This window comes from Trachemys scripta, chromosome 5, assembly GCF_013100865.1.
Source record: "Trachemys scripta elegans isolate TJP31775 chromosome 5, CAS_Tse_1.0, whole genome shotgun sequence".
NCBI classification, from domain to species: domain Eukaryota; kingdom Metazoa; phylum Chordata; order Testudines; family Emydidae; genus Trachemys; species Trachemys scripta.
The window spans coordinates 42,850,157-42,855,438 of NC_048302.1; the positions used below are offsets into that span (position 1 = coordinate 42,850,157).

Consider the following 5,282-nt stretch of genomic DNA (forward strand, 5'->3'; position numbering starts at 1 on the left):
GAGGGTGTTCGATGCTTGGGAGGAGCAGGACTTGTTTGCTATACAATGTATTTATGAATTATATGATGAATAATGAATTGGGAAGGGGGATGAATCACAGTATGGGTTCATATAAGGAAGTTCTTGAAGTGTGAATTGTTGTACCCAACTGTATATAGGAATAGTGTTTGCTTAGTAATGTATAATTGCTCCTGATCATCTTTTCAGCTTTATTATCTCAAATTATGATTGTATGATGGGATGCAGTGAAAACAATAAACTTCCTTGATGACATAAAAGGCTTTATTTGTAAACATGAGTTAAAACAGTACAACTGTCTCCCACCATTGCTAGGCAGGCCAGCTGTCATTATCACACCCAAAAACAACTAACAGAAGAATATTTCCAAAACAAACAAACAAAAAAAGAATACAGCAAACAGTGCAAACACGATACAAACCCCCTACCGCTGCATGTCCCCTGGCCACACATTCTCCTTTCCCCGTTTTCCATGCACGTGGCACTGGAGAGGATGGGAGGGGGAAATTATTCACAGGAGAGGGGTTCAGAAAGGAAGAACTGCATGGTATTTAGTTGCCCTGCCCAGCTGTTCATGAGGCTTGATGGCATGGCCTACCCCAACATGGAGTTGTCCAAGCTACTTCTGTACCTAGGGTATGTTGCTGGGGGATCAGGCCATGGTGTGGGAGAGGCAGTAGGACCCTGTTCTCTTCCGGCCAGGATGGAGATGAGTCGCTCAAACTGTTTTCTCTGTTGAGCTCCCTTAGTCATTGTTCCTTTTCCGGGAACTGTATTGCAAGTGCCTACTCCCTTGCTGAAACCCTCTCCTCCAGCTGCACACAGAGCCTCAGCCTTTCCTCCTGCCTATCAGCATGCTGTTTCTCCAGTCTTGAGTCCTTCTGGTACTGGACGTGCTTGTCAGCCTGCTCAAGAACTTCAACCATAACTTCATCATGGAAGTGCTTCCTCTTGGTACAGTCAATGAAAGTACGTTAGGCCAGGGATCAAGTTGACGATGTACAGCAGCCAGTAGAAATCGAAGGGCCTGAAACAGGACAAGAAACAGAGGATTATTGTCTAAAATACCTCAATGGAAGAGCACAGAATTAATTCTTGTGGCATTTCAAGGACATAAAATGTTACATGTCAAAACTCAACTGAAATATATTGTGAAAGGGATGCTTCTGTCCAGAGAATCTCCCTGGACACAATCTGGTTAATCGCAGTTATAGAAGTGAAGAGACAATGGTAAGTTTCAAATTACAAGCTGTTTTTGTTTTATAAAATTCCATAAGTACTTGGGTTGTGGGTAGATGGCAAATAGCTTTTAACAAAGTTTTTTCTATCATTTCAGGCTTTCACTTTTGGAGGCCATAATTGTTCTTGTGGTGCCCTATTGGCAAAGGGAGATGTTATTTCAGCTGCTAGTGGGAAACCTGCAGTGTGTGTAGCTGAAGTATTCAAACATATAGTAGCTGAACAGCACATCTATGAGTAGACTGGGCTAATCAGCTATCCAGGTGGCCCTAGAAAATATGCTCTTCCCTGCAATGTGATTACCTATCTGGAGTTCCTGCTTCAGGAAAAGTTTGCAGCTACCAGCATCCGGATTGGGTCAGAATTCATGAGGGATTTAACAGGACGCTGTGTTAGCTTCCACATGGCTTAGCCTGTTATGACAGCATGCAAACATGCAGAAATCCACAGCCTTCCTCCTCCCCACTCCCGGCACATTTCTGGACAAAAATTGGTACCCTGGTTGTCTTGGGAGAAATGGTTTTGTCACCCATGGACTACCTCTAACTGAAATGGGCTAGATTTGGAAATTGAACACATATTCTCCCCCCCCCCCCCCCCACACACACACACACACACACACACACACACAGAGTTCACTGTTTTCAGGTGGCTCCATAGACAGTTGAATGTTTACAGTGCAGCAAACTTAAAGCCATTATTACTTTAAATAAAACAATAATGATGCTAACAAAAACCTGGGCCTTTCCAATAAAAATACTCTTTAAAGCTGTTCTTTACTGTTTTGCATTCCCCGGTCACCATTTTGAACTTCACATGGTGGGGGTTGTGAGGAAGGAGATGCCAAGGTGCTGAGATAAACTTGTATCTGCTAATAGCAGATTGCAGATAGCCAGGGCTTCTCATAAATTTTGCATTGGTTCTCAGAGCTGTATTACTGTAGCAATACATTTTAAATTGGAGTCAGAAACTTACCGCGCATTGTCTCCTCCGAGTTTGCTAAGGGAAACGGAGCAATCAAACGGCTCCTCCAAGTATGGACCCAGAATTTGCTGCTGATCCTGTTCCGTAGCCTGTTCTGGGACCAGTTTCAGCAACAGAGTCACTTCGTGGTCCCCATGTTGGATTCAGGGGCCAGCAGGGGATATCTCAGCTGACCAGGTCATCATGCACCACTGTTGGTTCGGTGCTGGGCACAGTGCCCACCACCCAGTCAAACTCCTCATAAAATGGGTGTCAGGTTGGCAAGTTGACTGAGGTGCAGTTCTGGTCCCTGGTCTTCTGGTATTCACTCTCCAGCCTCTTAATCTGCTCCCTGCACTACTCAACAATCTGAAAAATTTGCAAAGCTGCCAGCTTTTTAGCTATCCACTGGTACATGTGATTTTGCTAAAGTCCACTGTTTTGCTGGCCTTGTACCAGCCACTCAGCAAAATCTGGCTGTGCTGTCATGACCATGAAGCCACACGCTTTGCAAAAGTCTTGTTTTATTTGGTTTCCATTGCAAACACAGAATGCTGTTTGATGGTGTTTGCAGCTCAGTGGTCAGAAGACAATGGAAGGGTTAACACTGACTCACTGAGCTTCTGCTGTACACCAAGAGGGGTTGTTTCTGTTTTCAACTGAATCTATCGGAGACTATTAGGATAGAGAGGACAAAGTTGGTCCGTGGGATTGTGGGATATTTTTAGTGGACTCCCAGGACACTAATCAAATGGGGCTACATCTGCACTGCAAAGAAACAGGGCTCGAACCCTGGATCAAGGCTTGACGTAGGCACAGTCCCTCAGGGTTCTAGGACCATAGGTCCAAGTCCAAGTTGGAGAGATTTGTGTGTAGGTAAAAGGAGGTTTGGGCTCAAACCTGAGTCTGAGCCCAGGCTTACACTGCAGTGTGGACATACCCTGAGTGCTGTGGTACATCAGCCCCTTCTAGCTATCAGTCCGTGTGCTCTGATCTGCACACTACTAGCTCAGAGACAAGTGCTGTACTGACCCCAGATACTAGGAGAGGCAATGTGGCCTCGTAGATAGAAGTGGGATTTGGGACAAGATCTGAGTTCTATTTCTAGCTCTGCCTCTCACTTTCTGTATGGGCTTGGACAAGCCAGTTCACCTCTCATTGTCTGTTTCCCCTCTCACCTCTCTAGTCTGTTGAGACTAGAAGCTCTTCAGAGCAGGGATTGTTTCTCATTACATTTGTACATTGGGATCCCCTAACATGATGGGGCTCCCAATCTCAATTAGAGCCCCAAGGCACTACTGCAATACTAATAACTGACTACAGATTCTTGCTTTTGGTGGGTTTCCAACTGAATACACATCTTTCCAGTGTGTATCAGAGTTCTTCTAGTAGGGCTGACAGAAGAAATAACACAAATACCCCAAATATAACAGCTCACATAAAATCTCAGAGAAGCTCCTGAGTCCTAGCCCAGGAGAGAGGAGTACCCAGATAACCATGCCCCATGGGGCTCTTCAGGTTTACTATGTGGACTGCCCCCTCTTGTTCACCTTTCTTCTGGAAGGTAATTAGTTGCGGGGTCCACAGGACCCACTGACCAGAGTTAAGTTCTGTCATGTGTAGTTCTGGACCCTCCAACATTCAGAGGTTTGCAGCTGCTATTTGTCCCTTCCCCACAGATTATAGATCCCACTTATGACTTTTCCCAAAAACTTTCCAAATTTTACATGAGTTTATGTGCCTTCCTCGTTCCTGCAGATCCCTGCTCTTTTATATCCATTCTAATCTGTAACTCTTGGGGGATACATGCACTCCTACACTACCCCTACATATGATCTTTTAAATTAAGTTGGTCAAATATCACATGGGGGAAAATCCTGGCTTGTAAAAAACACACAAACGGACTCTTGATCTCTGCCTCTTAACATAAAATTTGCCATGAAAATCAAAGTTACAAAAGGTACAATGGGCAGTTTATACAATTTACACCTTGAAGTTGTATAAATCAAGAAAAAATGTGACTGGTCCTAAACACTTTGGACTGTATTTTCTAACATATAGCTCATTTTTTCCGCCAACATGCTGAGTGCTCACTTTTTCCATCTACCCCACACAAACTGCTTTAAAATGCTTTTTATATTAATTCTAGCATATTTGTATTAAAGAAAATAATGTACACGAAGTGGTTGAATGAAGAAAAACAGCACTTGCCAGCAGACATCACACACTAGTCCTTGAGGTTGCCCCAGGTCTTTTCTATTTTGACTTTTATTCTGTGACTATCTGAGTGCCTTCCAGCAATACACTGAGTGATATGGTTAGCACCTGTCATGTGTGATTCCTTCTCCATTGTGAAACTGAGCCTATTTTTATTTTGATTATGATGCATTGTGTTTTTGTGCATGAGGGCATGGTCCAAGAAGTGCACCAACAGAAAAGAGTTTCACAATCTTGGAACGGCCCATGAGAAAGCTCCATCTGTTCACATAAGAAACTGTTAGCCTTGCAGGAGACCATTCCATCATGCTAAAGGAGTGGAGTTGGAACTGTGGTCATGGCCCCAGAGCATGAGGTGATCTTTCAGAAATCTTGGGCCCAAATCAGTAAGATCCTTCAAAATAAGGACAAGATGCTTTCCTCCCAAGCCCTTCTCCCATACCTCTCAATTCCCTTATTTAAAATAGGGAATAGCCGTGGTAACTGGTGTTGGTGAACATTAACAGGTCCAGAACATATCCATTATTCTAACAGTACATTTCTATGCAGCAAAGATTAAAAATCCCAGCCAACTTCACTGGGCACAGCAAACAAGTAGTTAGTAACAACTTTCATTTATACATTCAGTGTTAGATTTGAGTTCTACAGTTCCAATATGTACATGAAAAGTACAACAAGAAGTTAGGTTTCAGAGTAGCAGCCGTGTTAGTCTGTATCCGCAAAATGAACAGGAGTACTTATGACACCTTAGAGACTAACAAATTTATTAGAGCATAAGCTTTCGTGGGCTACTGCCCACTTCTTCGGATGCATATAGAGGGAATTCCACTCTATATGCATCCGAA

At 43.6% G+C, this 5,282-nt stretch overlaps 1 long non-coding RNA gene across 1 annotated transcript in view; it reads right to left on the reverse strand.

The window, feature by feature from the left end:
* Positions 1-264: 264 nt before the first annotated feature.
* LOC117878599 overlaps positions 265-5,282 on the reverse strand; it is a 144,054-nt gene continuing 139,036 nt past the window's right edge. The window contains exon 6 of the long non-coding RNA XR_004646021.1: positions 265-1,045. This is a non-coding gene — a long non-coding RNA (uncharacterized LOC117878599). The remainder of the gene's footprint in view (positions 1,046-5,282) is intronic.